General features: G+C 43.8%; 1 long non-coding RNA gene across 1 annotated transcript in view; it reads right to left on the bottom strand.

The window, feature by feature from the left end:
- Positions 1-2,375: 2,375 nt before the first annotated feature.
- Positions 2,376-17,179, bottom strand: part of LOC144818092 (uncharacterized) — a 131,805-nt gene continuing 117,001 nt past the window's right edge. Inside the window, exon 3 of the long non-coding RNA XR_013607041.1 lies at positions 2,376-2,759. This is a non-coding gene — a long non-coding RNA (uncharacterized LOC144818092). The remainder of the gene's footprint in view (positions 2,760-17,179) is intronic.

The raw sequence follows: 17,179 nt of genomic DNA, 5'->3' as shown, positions 1-17,179 counted from the left end.
ACCACACGACAAAGAGACAGCACACCGTAGCTTCTTAAGAACGTTTCCTTTATCTCGTGATTCAAAAGGATCTTTATGATCGGCAAAGGCAGGTAGTTACAAACAGGGCAAGGGCCCATAGAGTCTCGGTCAGGGTAGGGGTAGCGGGACAGTCTTATGGGTCAATGTCAATATCGGTGTGTATCCGGCACACAGCTCTCAATCCTTGAGCCGGGGGATACGATGCGATCTTTGGGGTCCAGCCGGACCAGGAGAGTCAGGGAGCCGCGAGTCACTCAGCAGGGCTCAAGCAAGGTCGGAGGTCTTACGATCTTCAGGGGAGCCGCGAGTCACTCAGCAGGGCTCAGAAAAGGTCAGAGGTCTTACGATCTTCAGGGGAGCCGCGAGTCACTCAGCAGGGCTCAGAGGTTCCCAAGTTGCAGGGGAGCCGCGAGTCACTCAGCAGGGCTCAGGTGGTTCCAGCAGAAGTCCTTCTCTGCCAGGCGAGCCGCGACCACGTCAGCAGGGCTCTCGTCGTTCCAGAGTCGAATCTGCAGATAGTCCCGGAGCATCCCCAGTTATAGGACTGCTCCTCTTTGATCTCCGGAGTTCTGGTATGCCGGGGTCTTGGCACCTGGGGGCCGCTTGTTGGGGTTTCCTGCCACGCGGCCCTTTGATCCATTCATGTCAGGTTCGGGGGAAGTCCCAGACACACAGCAGGAGTGGAGCCAGCCCTTAGGGTGGCCGGAGGGGGGATCGAAACCCATCTCTCGAGGGGAGGTCGGAGGTGTGAGAGAAACTGCTCCTCCCTCTCTCACTCAAGGGGAGCGCGCTGTCCTCCAGCCAGGGTGGCGCCTCTCGGCCTAGGCCACACCGGATCGGGCGGCCATCTTAAATGCCAGAAAGTGGGCACACAGGGCCTGCGGGCCGGGAAGATGGAGGCGCGGACGGGGCAGCCCGGGGACGGGTGTGTGTGACATGGAGGGAAGGGTTGGCTAAGGGTCAGGGAGGACCACGCCACGAGGCCGGGTCTAACATGTTCATTTTATTTGCTAAACTTTCAAAGCTCGGTGATACAGAACATAATGTAACTTGAGTCTCTCTGGGGGCAGACAGACAATTAGATTTAGCTCACCTGTCCTACTCATCATCATTCCTCCATTTTGTTTTCCTCCCATAACAGATTTATGTTGGGCAGCTGCCAAGATGAACGTTCTCCTTGTGTAGTGTTTGTCTTTATCAAACCTTTCCCTCAAATCCCTCTTTCCATCCATTCATTGAAACCCTATTCCTCTTCCTGTGCGCTGTGTGATTTATTGAGGTGTGACTGCATTACATTTTCACCATTAATTGATCACACAGTTGGTGTAGTGGATGTGATGAAAGCTACACCAGTGCAGGGCGAGGAGCTTCTTCAGCACTAAGTAGTATAGCCCACACTGGCAATATTATATTTAGATTAGCCACACACATACAGTATTCAATATTTAACATTTTTTTCAGAGGAACATAACTGTCAACATCATCTTTCAGGTACTGTATTGCGTGAAAGGTTACGCTTGTCCACATCGACGCTTGAGTCGACTTCATTTTGTAACTTTAACTAGCTCACCATTCTGATTTTTTTAATTTAGGATTGCATATCATATTTATTCTATTGTCTCTCTTTTTCTTGTGTACTAGTAGTCTAGTCGCTGGTGACTGTCTAATTTTGTTGTAAAGCTTGCTCACAATAACGGCATTAGCTCTGTTTTTATTTCAAATTTAATTAGTTCCCTGCAATGAATATTCCTTATCCTACAGTTTGAGTTCGGCTAGGAGGGAGTGGGACCACGCTTCTGGATCTGGTGCTTTCACTGTTCGACTAGTGCGCTAGCATGTTGCTACTACAACCAACATAGCACCTTGGGAAACCATGCAGCCATCGCTTCACCTAATCAGGTAAGAGAAGAACTGTGGAGAATTCATTGCTGAACTGCAATAATCTATACACAATGGAAATTCCCCCCCCCCCGCCGAGTCCTTAGGGGTTAATATAGATGCCGATACTAGGAGAAGAGAATAATAGGACAAGTGAGGGTACTGCATAACTATTTTGTTGTTGTTACATTATCAACCAATTTTAAAAACTGGCTGCGGGCCTGCGGCAAGGCAGCCATGCAAAGTAAAGCAGTAACCTGCCAAAAAAGATTTAAATCATATGTACAACTATAAAAAAAATATTTCCCTAACAAATATAAACATACTAAACCCACTACAATGGGACCCTCCCCTGTCCCTAACCCCAACCAATATCCAAAGTAAAAGTCCAAAAACAAAAGTGTTGATAATAAGAAAACCCCCAAATTGCCCCAACTCCCACACTCCCACCCTTCCCTTTTTCCAACAAGTCCTACCCACCAAAAAAAAGATTAAAAATGGGCCAAAAGCGGCAGGCTAGGAGCTTCCTCTCCAAGGTGTCCAGACGCTCCTCCATCCTAGCTTCCATGTGTGCCAGCTTCTGCAGAATGGGGCACTGAAAGGCTCTAAAATAGGGGGAGCAGCAGTGGTGCATGAGCAGCAGTGGTGCATTTGCAGCAGGCGGCTGCCTTGTGACCGCAGCGACGGACTACTGGAGGCACTTGGACTTGGCTATGAGCACGGGGCATTTGAAGCTTCTGCTGCCTCCTCTTCCTTGACCACCAGCCGCTGGTATTCGGCCCTGATGGCCTCCAGCTTCCTTTGCCAGGTCCTGCCTGCTACCTCCTGCATGTTGGGTTGTGTCGGATTGGCAGGGGTAGCTATATCAAGAAAGAAAAAAAAGACAAATTGTAACCAATACTCTTAGCAAAACATATAAAATTATATAGTGACATAGAAGTACTAGCAATTTTTGCTGGTATCCTCGGGCCATTTGATTTTTCTGTGATTAGAGTTTCCGGCATTTTGCACTATGGAGTATACAAGTATTCTTCTCTCTCTTGTTGAGCTAAATGTATGTAGGCAGGCCAGCTCAGCTTGCGCCCTAGACAGACATAAGTGTGTCATGTTACTTTGCTACTGTCTGCAAGTTGGGCAGCTGTACTACACAATTATCTTTTTTCTTATCATGGCCAAGCTCTCTTAAATGCCTTTATTTCACCCTGACTTCAACAAGGCAGATGAATAGTTACTATGAATGATATACATAACGTAAGGTACTACAAACTAGGTATAAAGAAGACAAGTATGCATCTGCCTGTCTAACCATGGGAAAAGCAATACACTCCACTCCAGGGAAAAGATTAAGGAACATATTGTATTTGGCACGTTCATCACAGACTATCCCATCTAAAAAATGCAAAGCCACCGAGCCTTACATCCCACTTTACTCCCTGGCCTAACCCTCCGTCACTACATTTGAAATTACTTGTTCCCAACAAACTAGGTTTGCTTGGCAGTAAGAAAATATTTATTAACTTAGTCGACTGCAGGTAAGTTAGAGGAAATAGGTCGGATAGGTAGATGCTTCACTGATCATCATCATCAAGTGCCTAAGCTTTTGCTAGAGGTGAATCACTTTGTTTGGTAATTGTTGGAATGCAAAAATTTGAACTGACGTAATCTGTTATGGAAGAAGTAATCAAATATATCACTTGGCCAGAGGAAAGTGGTGCATGCAAAGAATGTTTTTTTCCCACATTTTATGGAAGGCTGGGACAGAATAAGGACTTTAAGAAAGGAGTTACTTATTTACTAGGAAGTTAATGAGCACTGGGATTGAAGGGAAACACAACTATGTATTTTTCGCATTGCCATGATATTTGTAAAGAGGCCTACATATTAACTGAAGCAGACACACATTGCACAGCCAACAATGCGCTGCAGCCGATGTAACCAACCATGCAGCCGATAGGTCACTTATTGCCATCACTGGTGAAATGCAGTGGATAGGGACTCGGATGGAGGTGATTCATGATGATGATGATGGGCGGGTACTAGGAAGGATACATAACATATGTTGTGCTTGAAAACTACTGTGAGTCAACGAAGTAGTCTGAAATACCACCTTAATCCTTTGAACCAAAAATTCTTCTTCCCAGGGATTTTTACATTCATCATTGCATCGTTCTTCTAGTATTCTTATTCTTTACCCTTGGCTTTGCTTCTCCGTCACCGTTTAAGTTTTACCTTCTCTTCATCCAGTCTTCACCTATGACTAAAATCCATCCAATCATGGCTCTCATTCTCAACAAACCTTTCACCAAAATGCATTTGTCATTTAACCACACATGCGTCCCTCAAACCCCCCAAAGGATTACTTTGACCCGTGACAGTAAATGGACCGAAACATACTGTGGGGACTTAAAAATGATCGACCACAAAAAGACTTGGTTTTGCGAGGGAAACACCTGCGTTTTTTGTCTTGGACTCGGTGGGCATCTAGAGAAACTTACCAAACCCAGACATTTCCGAAAACTAGACAGCCGGGGAAGTCCAGGGAGGTGTGACTTGCATGGATTCCCCAACATTTTCCTACCCAGAATGTCCTGCAAACCTCGAATTTAGCTGAATAAATGAAATGTTTCTCACATTTCTGTGTGGGAAAGTTGTGGAATCACAGGGCTGACACAAATTTCTTACCACCCAGCGTTTCCCCAGGTCTCCCAATAAAATGGTACCTCACTTGTGTGGATGGGCAAAGACCCCATGGCAGGGAAGCGCCCAAAACCTATTGTGGAGGCATCAAAATTATCTTTCACAAAACTACCTGGTTTTGCAAGGGTGCCACCTGCGTTTTTGGTCCCAGGTTAGACGGCCATCTAGGGAAACCTACCAAACCCAGACATTTCTGAAAACTAGACACCAGGGGAAGTTCATGGGGGTATGGATTCCTGTCCAGAATCCCCTGCAAACCTCAAATTTAGCAACCACAAAAAATACCAAATTTTCCTCATATTTCTGCCTTGGATCACCGCGCCGGCACTAATGTCCTACCAACCAGCATTCCTCTTGGCCTCCTGATAAAAAGGATACCTAATTTGGGTGGGTGTCTAATGCAGAGTCAGCCTAAAAATGCATATTAAAAAAATATAGCACTTCGAGCTTGCTGTGCTATGCCCTCAAATCCTATGTTTTCGCCCCTTTTGGCCCACCCACACAAGTGAGGTATCATTTTACTCAGGAGACCTGGAGAAACGCTAGGTGGTAGGTATTCCGAGCCAGCACAGTGATTCCAGACAGAAATGTGAGGAAAATGTTATTTTTTAGCTAAATTTGAGGTTTGCAGGGGGTTTCTGGGTAAACCCCCTGCAAACAGCTCACCTCCCTGGACTCACCTGGGTGTGTAGTTTTCAGAAATGCCTGGGTTTGGTTGGTTTCTCTAGATGGCTGCTGCACCAGGTACCTAAAACACAGGTCCCCCTTGCAAAACCAGGTTGTTTTTTGATAGATAGGGGTCATCTGCGTTTTTGGTACCGGGCTCGGCGGCCATCTCGGGAAATCTACCAAACCCAGACATTTCTGAAAACGAGACACCTGTGGCAGTACCGGAATGTGGCTTGCGTGAATGCCCCAACATTTCTTACACATCATCACCTGCAACCCTCAAATTTAGCTGTAAAAAAATCTAATTTATCTCACATTTCTATGTGGGAAAGTTGTGGAATCACAGAGCTGACACAAATGTCCTACCACCCAGGGTTCCCCCAGATCTCCTGATAAAAATGGTACCTCACTTGCATGGATTAGCCAAGCACCCGCGGCAGGGAAGGGCCCAAAATATTTTGTGGACACATCAAAGATTATCTATCACAAAATGACCTGGTTTTGCAAGAGGGTCACCTGTGTTTTTGGTCCTGGGCTCGTTGGCCATCTAGAGAAACCTACCAAACATAGACATTTCTGAAAACTAGACACCCAGGGGAGTCCAGGGAGGTGGGACATGCGTGGATCCCCAAGCATTTTCCTACACGGAATCCCCTGCAAACCTCAAATTTAGCTGAAAGAATCAAATTTGATCACATTTCTGTGTGGGCTCACCGGGCTGACACAAAATATCGAACACCCAGCGTTCCCCTCGGTCTCCCAAGAAAAATGGCGAATAATATGACCAAGAAGGCCACTGCTGGGGAGCTCACGGAGGTAGCTTCTGGGGTTTGGGATTATCGACTGATATTTATCCAAGTCTAACCTGGCCATACAAGACCCCTTCTCTTATCCTTGGAAAGCAGATTACATGAGGATCTTAATGAGACATTCAGTTTCAATAATCACATGCTGGATCTTGTTGTTTTCTCGTCTTCATGGGTAACCAGCACCCTTGTCCATGCTGAAACCTGGGCTGACGATCCCCAGTCCTCATCTCGCTGACCACTCGCATGAAGCTTGACAGAGTGGCACTTTGCAAGGAGAGATCGCTGGTCTGCCGCCTCAACTCGATGGAAAGGACCGGATACCCAGGTTGCAGTCGGGTTGAACTGTGTTTCAGGTGAGTCCCCCCGCCTCTGTGAGCAGTCCTCTCGTTTTCCAACACAAACGGTATTCACGTGGACTCTTTGTTCTTGCCTGCTGTATTTCCCCAGTTATTCACTGAATGTAGCTTTATCGCTGCATCTGGCTGTGAAATCCGGGATCGTCCGCATTAGTCATGGATGGTTCCAGTTAGACCTGCAGCTACCTGCCCTCCACTTTAACGACAATTACAAATGATATCAGCATCGTGGAAGGCTCTCATGAGTCTCGCTGGCTCTCTCCCTTACACCATCAGATCGCTTCTGAGTCCCATCGTATGCCCGTGTTTTACCTGGGGACCACGCATAAGTTCCATTTGTAGACCGATCTCCTTGTTTCACCACAGTTGGGAAGCGCCGCAATCCTTTGCTCCTCAGCCACGTGTAAGCAGAGACCCAGGACACGTTTGGTACCAGTGGGGGTGCCCTTGTTGCTTTATCTGGACATAATTGTTAAATCCTTCATTTTGGGAATTACATCCTCACCGATTCGACAGGCTTTCAGAAGATGGCACCTCGTCTCCTGAAAAGACACCAGAGTGCAAGTTGAAACAAAGCAGGACTACCTTCTACCGACACTCTACCCAACAATAATGGTCAGTAAGTCGCAGGCAACTGGCACAGACAGTCAAAGATGGCCAACAATAATGGTGGCCATCTTTGACTGTCTGTGCCAGTTGCCTGCGACTTACTGATCCTTATTTTTTTTGTTGTTGTCATTATTGAGAAGGTTATCACATTCAAGACAATCCAGTACCCCTTCCTTCAGACAGAATAGTATTCATCTCTTCGATTCTATTTGTATTATAACTTTATATTAGCACTCTGCATTAGCACAAAACTAGTTACTGAAAAAGGTAGCTTCATGTTGATACTAACGTGGCGGCTATCTTGATGGAAGCTATGAGTCACTCACAAGCATTATAATCCTCATTCACGCATTGCATCTATTGGCACAGTATTCCTGTTTCCTTGGATTGTTTTTAATGACCAGTCCTGATCCCGAGCAAAGGATCATTTAGAAGGACCTTATTAATCCTCAACCCTGATCAACGAATAACCTAATTTCGCAAAGAGGATCCCCCTTGTTATGTTCATCTCTGCCTACTCACCTAAGAGCTCTTAATTTTTGCTCCCTACTTCTAAAGATCCTCAACTTGGCCCTCCTCAAGAATGGATACAAGGCTTGTCCCCACTGGTCGATATGCCTTCATGATCATCTACCTTCCAAACCTCTCTAAAAATGCGACCAAAAAGCACATTAAGTCCAACCCAAAACACTTATTTCTGATCTTTACTTCTGTGCCAACAAGGGTACACTAACTAATGACCTTCTCTTCTACTGCAGGAAATGGGCATGTTGGAGGAATGTCTTCTATTCCATGCTTCATATAACGGGTGCCAGGAAAACTCTGTATGGCCTCAAACTGTCAGCTTTGCCCTCGACCTTTTACAATGCTCATCCCGTCATCTACCTTTATAATAATGGTATTATCCTCGAATTGACAATCTAGTTAAGATGGATATTATCTTCCCCACCCTCAAGACGGTGGTGAATTCTAAGTATCCTCATCCCTGCTTAATCCCTCCGATTCCAAATGATTTCACATGGACACCTCTCCTCACGGCCGATGTGACACCAACGGCACATATCCCTCCTGTCACCTTAGGCGAGCGCTGTGCCACTCAGTTCCCTGACTTAGTATCTCCAGAGCCGACAATATCCTCAATATCAGTGAATCAATCGACTTTGGGACCCACATCGTCACTCGCTTCCCCTAACTCCACAGGGTTACATGATGGGACCATGCTGGGGAATCTTCTCTCACTCCAATGCTCTATCTCTCTCCCAGTTAACTTCATTGCTTGATCCTCTCTAACTCCTCCTGCCCTCCCTGGGACCCTATCCACCCAACCCACTTTACCTCGCTTCCTCCACATGCCATCTACCCCACTTAAACCCTACCACCTGCCTTACACCCACGGCTCCTCGCTAATTGGTTATCCACAATTCCACATTGACTCACCTGCTTCCTCTGACTATCTCATGACCACTCCAGCCCCTCAGCTATCCCTCGAAACCACCCCTCCGGAACACCCCACACAACCCCTACCCAACACTCAACTCTTAAAAAAGGGCTCACGTCTGGAAGTGATGGCCAGCCACCTGCATCTTCTCACGATGGAACTCCAGGATTTGAAATACATCACTATCAAACACTTCCCTCTACTTAGATCCCTTAGCACTTTAGAGAATTGACCACTCTTCTTGTCTGGTGCAATTTCTGCACTGGTCACGCAAACCTGTCATCATACTGCAAGAACTCTTCCTCTCCCAAATGCCCCCTCCTGCACAAGAAGACTGTAGGCCGATCTCTCGACCAGTGAGATCCGGCATCTACTCCTCTCGTACTTCCAATCACTAGACCCTAACAAGTACTGAACAGGGTAAATCCAAGCCATCCACGCTAACCCTTACAGAGAATCCTCCCACAACATGAGAGGAATAAATATATATTGACAACCTCTAGCGGATCAATATCCTTCTGGCTTCCACGTCACATTCGACTGACCAATTGAAATGCGTACTTCTCAACTGCAGATCAGCGAATAAACATGCATCTGACATCTATGATCTCTACCTAACTAACTAGCTTGGTATTATCCTCATGGATACCTGGCTAACCCCTATCCTTGACCTTTTAGTCCCGCCTAGCCATGACATAATTCGTATGCACAGATCTATGAAACAGGGTGGAGGAATAGCCTGTATACACCGAAATACACTCTCGATTTTACACTTAGATTCCACCATGCCAACTTCCAGCGAATATCTATGCCTCAATATTTCCAGCAAAAATAGTCCTGTCTGCAAACTACACACATTCTACCACCCCCTAGTGCCAATCTTTCCTTCATTGAGCAATTAATTGAAATCATCTCATCCAATGACGACCCTCTAGTGTCCCAAATCTTCTTGGCAGATTTCAATTTCCACTGTTCTAACCCAAACGATCATTCAGAGAAACTGTCTTAAATCCTTCTTATTGGATCATTAGCTGACACAATTCTGTGATAGTCCAACCCACAACAAGGGATACATTCTGGATATCATCATATCCAAAGGTAACACTATCTCGCTGGACTCCATTATTGCTTGCAGCTGGTCTGACCACCATTGCATCTTCTCTATTAACCGTGAGGTGACCATGAAGGGCGATCAACCGAAGAAAACGAAGCAATGGAAAAGGAACCTCAGAAATATCAACACTGAAGGGCTAGCATTCAGCTGGTCAAAGGCTTGGTTTCCCCACTCAGAAATGAAGGATGTCCTCACAGATTTCTATAATGCCTCTATCACCGGTATCATGGTTGCCGTAGCCCCTTTTCAACAAAACAATGCCTCCTTGTTTGTTGTATTGGAGCAGAACCAGGCTAAAATACAAGCAGCTTGTGAGGGCTTGGAGGAGAGGATGGCAGATATCTCGGAACGACTTCTTGCTATTATGGAATCCTCTCTGGGATCACTGCAAGAGGCAGATAAAATAAATCAAACGGAAATAACTACATCGAAGGCAGGAGAGAAGGAGCGGAGGGATAAAATTGAGGTGACGGAAAACAACTCCAGAAGGAATAACCTAAGGATTCTAGGTGTTCCAGAAGGCATGGAGGGAGGAAATTTAAAGAATTTAGTTATAGATTTATTTGCAGAATTCTTCCCGGAAACAGCAAAACTAGACCTACAAAATGACATCCAGAGGATACATCGGGACCTGTTTAGGAAAACTCCGGAAAAGGTGAAACCTAGAAAAATTCTGATCTATTTCAAAACTTATACAACCAAAGAGCTAATTCTCTCTATGGCCCTTAGAGGGAAGCAGTTCAAAAAACAAGACTGGTCCTTTACGATTAGGTCAGACATTTCAAAAGCCACGCAAACTCGCCAATGGGAATTAGGGAAGTACATTCAAGATTTGAAGAACCTAGGGGCAAATGCACAGTTAAAATTCCCGGCAACCCTCAGAGTGATGTGGAACAACAGAATGTACAATATGAGAGAAGGGGTGGAGGTAGAGAACTTAATTGCCAAAATCAAGACGCATAAAGATTCCTAAACTTGCTTTAAGTTACTGTATAAGGTGGAGGCACAAGCTCAAATTGGGAATGTTGAAATACTCAAATAAGACACAGGGAGGGTTCCCTAGGGTGGGTGGGAGGGCACACAGGCATTATTGCGCTTTTTTGTTTATTTGTGCACAGGGTGGGGAGCAGATAGGGAAAAAATCTAAAAAATATGGTCCTCATTAGAGCAATGAGACAGGTCTTTAGGAGTGAGAGAAGAGCTTGAAGGGTGGCACTGTATAGGGAGTGGGAAGGAATAAGCAAAGAATATGGCTAATAATCTAAGAATAATGTCCTGGAATGTAAATGGCTTAAGGGCGGTTCCCAGGCAAAGGAGAAGTTTGGAATTTCTTAAGCTTTCCGATGCTGATAACATCTTATTGCAAGAGACACATCTACGCCACAAAGAGTGGCCAGAAATCTTAAAGAGGAATAGATGGATTTCGCACCTGGTGTGTACCAACCAGACTAATGTGAAGGGAGTGGCAGTTATATATATAACAAATTGGCCCAGTTTAGGATAGAGGGCTCGAAGGTGGACTCTGGGGGTAAATGATGGGCGATAAATTTTGCTAAAATTCATAATATAGGTGTCCTATTATGGTCCAAATATTGACGATCCAGCATCTCTTAAGGAACTATATCAACACCTTCTTGAGACAAAATATCATATTATTTTGGGTGGAGATTTTAATATCCTGCTGGACCCGTCCCTGGATAAATCAACTTCTAGGTCAGCAGTAAACTCCCCACAAATGAGGGAGTTTGCTCATTTTTTGATGAAAAAGCTAGCATTGGTAGACATTTGGAGACTAAAAGCAGGACAGGAGAGAGGATACACTTTTCAAAATAAAAAACTGGCCCAGTCATCGAGAATTGATTTTTTTTTTAATAGACCATAAACTCAACAACTCCCTTAAGATAACCCATCAACCTTTGCATTTATCTGATCATGCAGCAGTCTATTTGGTAATATCAGTTAAATTACCGCCTGCGCAGACTAGATGGACTTTAGATAGAACCTTATTGCGAGACCCAGAGATTGTAAAATCTTTGAAAGAGGAAACATTGTTTTTCTTTCAGCAGAAGGTTGGCGCAGCCCTACTACATATTGTATGGGATGCTTTTAATGCGTTCCTGCGGTGGAAACTAATTAATCTAGCCGTTTATAAGCACAAAATGGGGAAGAGTAAAATAAGGGAATTTGAACAAAATATTAGCCAGATTCAGCGTGAAATAGCAGAAAGGGAACCTTCTCAAGTCTCTATAATAGAGCGTCTGCAAAGTAAGTTGATGGAAGCAAAGAGCATTGTATCTGATTATTTAGAAGAATTAGTGAAACAGAGATAGGAGGCAAGCCGGCTAGCGAACTACAAATTTGGGGAAGGTAGCGGGAAGATGTTAGCAATGAAAGCCAGGCAGGACCGGGTTAGGAATGAGATAAAAGAAGTAATAAACAAGGAAGGATCCAAGTGTACGGAATCTGAGATACTTGGAGAAGTTTTTGTAAACTTCTTTCAAGATTTATACAATGATGATGCAGAAGGAACATTAGCAGAACTAGGTGATTGGTTAAAACAGGATAATCTTCCCTTCCTAGACACAATTCAGCAGGCAGCTCTTAATCAAGAAATCTCAAGGGAAGAAATAGCAGGAGCTATCAAGAAATTAAAGAATGGAAAAGCCTCGGGACCTGACAGTCTACCAAATGAAGTATACAAAATTTGGGAAATGGAAATCACCCCGTTCTTTAAAGAAATGCTTAACTATATATTTTTAAGTCAGACGCAGATTCCTGCCACTTGGAGCGAAGCAGTAATTACTTGAATTCTTAAGCTGGACAAGGACGCAAAAGTATGTGAATCTTACAGGCCTATGTCGCTCCTAAACGCAGATTACAAAATATACTCACAGATTTTGGCCAGACGATTAGATAAAATTTCCGGAGATAGAATAGGCATAAATCAAAAGGGGTTTATGAAAGGAAGACTGCTCTCAGACCTTACACAAGATCTGGTCTGTGCAATAGATGTTGCCTCAGTAACAGGGACTCCTCTAACTATGATCATGGTCGATGCCGCCAACACATTTGACAGAGTGAGTTGGCCCTATCTGTACGAGGTGCTTAAACAAAATAGCTTGGGAGGAAACTTCCTTCAAGCTATTCAAGGTATATATGCTTCCCCCACAGCAAAATTGTTGCTTAACGGTCACTCAACTCCTTACTTTCAGATAAGGAGAGGCACTCGACAAGGTTGCCCACTTTCGGCGCTTCTATTTAACTTATGTTTGGAATCTCTGGCAAGGAAAATAAGAGCAGATCCAAGAACCCTTCCTTTTCAATATGGGGAGGGGCAGATAAAATAAGCTCTCTACGCAGATGATCTGGTAGTTTATACAGCTAATCTGGAAATAGTCTTGCCAGCAGTAATGGAGTTAGCAGGAAATTTTGGGTGAATCTCGGGCTATTTAATCAATGAAGACAAGACTAAGACTATGTCATGGAACACCTTAGACATTTAGATGGGACTGAGCTTAGATGTCTAGGTGTGCGAGTATCAAAAGATCTGGATCACATGGCTTTGGTAAACTTCAATCGACTTATGCACGAAACTAAAAAGCTTTTTAAAAGCTGGGATCTCCTGCCACTTTCTTTTCTAGGAAGAGCAAATTTAAAAAAAATGACAATCCTCCCCAAATTTACATTTATGTTTAACACTCTCCCTCTATTTTTTAAGCCTGCCTGGTTTAAAAATCTTCATGGGCAACTTAGCAGTTTCATATGAAAGAATAACTGTGTGAGAATATCCTGGAAAAAACTTAGGAAGAAAAAGATGGAGGGAGGCATAGCACTCCCTGATTTTCAACTGTATTACTGGGCTTTCTTTTTGAAAAACTCTCGGCGATTATTGATGACTCCTAAGGATATGCCAATGAGATATAGATCTATAATATGAAACCTAGTAGAAGGAGGCAAAGGTTTTTTATTTAAATTTGCCCATGTTAAATTCTTTAAAAAAATTAAGACACTAACAGCAGCCTGTAAAGTTTCTATTCGGGTATACGCAGGTCTTTTAAGATAGGGCCAATTAATGGAGGAAGGCACAATATTAACTTGGGCCAAACTAAGCCAGAAAACGGATTTTAAGTTTTCTAGATTTAAGTATTACCAGTTGTTCAGCTGGTCACGAATACAGCCAAGCCTTGGGATGGAGTGAAAGGCAGAAAAATTCTTATTCAAAACAGAAAACTACAAGAAGGAGGTCTCCAAGAGGTACTGGGTACTAGCTCAAGAAGATGATAACGCTGGGACCCTAGCCAAAGAAATCTGGAAGCTGGACATGCCGGGCTGTGAATTCCAAAATCTATGGCAAGTATCAGCTGCTATACTTTGAGCCTCAGTAATTTTGGCTCCACTTAGGAGGTATCACTTGTTAACCCTTTACAGTGCCTACTGGTCCCCCAAGAAATTGGCCAAGATGGGAGGCACAAGAAGAAGATGCTATCCAAAATGCCAATTGGAAAAAGCAGACAATTTACATCTTTTTTGGCACTGTCCAGCCATTCAGATCTTCTGGTAAGAAGTGGGTAATGAATTAGCAAAAATGCTGGGCTGCAATTTTGAGGTAAGCCTTCCCTTGGTTATATTTGGGGTGGATAAAAACAAATGGGGGAATAACATCAGCTCTCTATTATTTATCTTAATGACAATAGCGTGCAGGAAAATCTCTGTGAGATGGGTCTCTGAACTTCCCCACACATGTGTGGGCTGGATAAACTTTGCAAGACATAGAGCGAGGCTAGACTGCCAACTAGGGTCAGCTAAGAATGAAAAAGTGTGCCCCCCCCCCCCTTGCTTCTCTTGATTCTGGCTATTCATATGCATGACATCATTGTTTTCATTTTTTTATCATTTTTTTTTTTTCCGTTTTGTTGTCCAAGGATTAAGACCAGCTTAATGGGTTGACGAGATCGGTGGTGGATGCCACCAGTTTCTTTATCAACTGTGAGTGGAAAGGGCCTTAGCATAGATCTTAGAAGGTACCTGGTGCCCAGATCTCACAGACCTTCAGGAAGATCTCGCTTATAGCCTTTGTCAAATATGAGGACTAAAAATTAAATATGTGTATATATATATATATATATATATATATATATATATTGCAACAACAATTTCGCCCTTTCTTCGTGAGCCGAAAGTAGAAAGCACTCAGGTCATCCGTTTCAAAAAGTGATTTATTGGCAGACCCCCTGCCCCTCCAACAGACGCGTTTCGCCTCACTGCTTCGTCGGTGTTGGTGAGTGTGACCAAAGGAAACCATTATATTATCCACCATTCACATGTCGTTCTAATAGACAGTGAGAGCGGACTTCAACTCTATGTTCCAAAACGGTGGCCATCTTTTAGTGTGTTACAGTTTGGGACATAGTGAGTTTTTTGTCTTGGTTATAACGGTTTCAAAAGTGCAAGTGCAGTGTTTAAAAACAGATTCACAGTACAATTCATAGTATATATATAATTATACAAAATCTAAAAGGGGGGAAAGGAAAAAGTATACAAAAAAGAGGAAATATCTTTACATTCTATAGCAGCAGTAGTAATTCATATTTTCCTAGAACAAGTATTCTCTTATTCAAGTTGTTCAGTTAATTTGAGACATTTTCACATCTCCTTTGGTATGGAAATAATTGTTAATGCCTATAAATAGGCAACTGCCGTCCCTCAAGATGTATATGAATTCTTCCATTATTCCCCTATTTGTTATTTTATCATGCCCTGTATGGGCTTGCTCTGTTGTTGTATATAAAAATGCCTCCTCTAAAAACTCCAAACCGTGGTTCAATAACATCCTAAACTCTGAACTGCGTATTCTAAGGGCAGCGGAAAGATCCTGGAGATCCATACCATCTACCGATCACCTAAACCCCCTTAGAGCAGTCAGGATCACTTACAACAACAAAAAACAAGAGTGCAAAAGCCAACGTCTTCAGATCTCAACTTAATCAAGCCAAAAACCGCCCCAAGAAACTATCTGAAATTGTTAGTCAACAATCGCTCAAAGCTCCCATCCACCCTGACTCTGGCAAAGCACTACAACGTGCGACGATTTGGCTGCCTTCTTTGTCAAAAAAACTTCAAGCATCAATATCGATCTAGGATCAAAGAGGGCTCTTCTAACAATTGCTGGGTGCACTGCGCCACTTGACCATCAGGAGCTGCTCCTCCCCCTAGCTGTAGACCGAAGAACAATGCCTCTTGGCACACCTTTAAACCCCTTAGTGAAAGCGACATTTACAACACTCTTCTTGTGATCAAACCATCCAGCCACTTCGACGACCATCTACCTCCTCCCATATTCAAAGAAATAAAGGCTGCCATCATCCCCATCTGGGCAAAGATTGTTAACGCTTCCCTATTGCAAGGCACGATACCCCGCTGTCTAAAAGCAGGGCAAGAATCCCCCATTCTAAAAAAAATCTGATCTGAATAAATTCGGTCCTATTTCCAACATCCCCATGCTGGCAAAACTTTTATAAAAGTGTGTGCAATCTCAACTCTGTTCTCACATTGAGAAATTCCAATTGTTGGATCAACATCAATAGGGCTTTCAGAGAGTCCACAGCACAGAATCTGCACTCAGGCACATCATGGACAACATTTTAATGTTGCTAGACCAAAATGAATCCTGCCTCCTGAGATTCCTTGACCTATCTTCTGCCTTCGGCAGGGCTACCAACAGCAACCTACTATCCATGGTAGAACACAGGATGCAACTATCAGGTTTGGTATTGCAATGGTTCACTTCCTTCCTCCATAACCGATCTCAGAGTCAAAGTGAATCAAACCTTATCTCAGCCGTCTACAGTATCAATGGGGGGTTTCAAAAGGGTCCACCCTTTCACCCATTCTATTCAATTTATTCTTGAAACCATTAGTTAATGCCCTGAATACCACAAACATTCTTTTTCATATGTATGCGGATGACACTGAACTTTATCTGAAAGTCTCCACCCCGGAAGACCTCATCTCACTCAATTCCATCCTGATGAACACTCAAAACTGGCTCACTGAAATTTACCTCATGCTCAACACCTCCACAACAAAATTCCTTCTTATCGCTCCCCCTAACCACACCCCCAAGATTGACCTCTGAATGCTACATCTTTCAGCCTTCAATTGCTCCCTGCACATTGCAGAGTCTACTAAATCTCTAGGAATCATTCTAGATAGGTACCTGAACATGCAGAAGCATATCAGCAATGTTACCAAGGGTGATAAAAACCAAATGAGGTTACTTAGGAATCTCAAACCATTCCTTCCACAGGAAGATTTCAAATGGGCAATTCAAGCTTTAGTATTGCCAAGGTTAGACTATGGTAGTTCCACACTCTGTCGTCTTCCCAAACTTGGCCCCACTTAGGGCATCCATTAATGCCACAGCAAGATTGATTACTGGTACAAAAAAGAAATAATCACATATCACCAGCCTTGAAATACTCAAACTGGATACCTTTCGAAGCTAGAATACAACTAAAGATCACTTACATGATTCACAAAGCCCTGCACTTCAAGACCCCATCTAGCTGGCTCACAAATTGGAATTATC

The sequence above is a fragment of the Lissotriton helveticus genome, chromosome 2_1, assembly GCF_964261635.1.
Source record: "Lissotriton helveticus chromosome 2_1, aLisHel1.1, whole genome shotgun sequence".
NCBI lineage: Eukaryota > Metazoa > Chordata > Amphibia > Caudata > Salamandridae > Lissotriton > Lissotriton helveticus.
The sequence above is the reverse complement of the archived record's forward strand: the minus strand, read 5'-3'. Positions and strand labels throughout refer to the sequence as shown.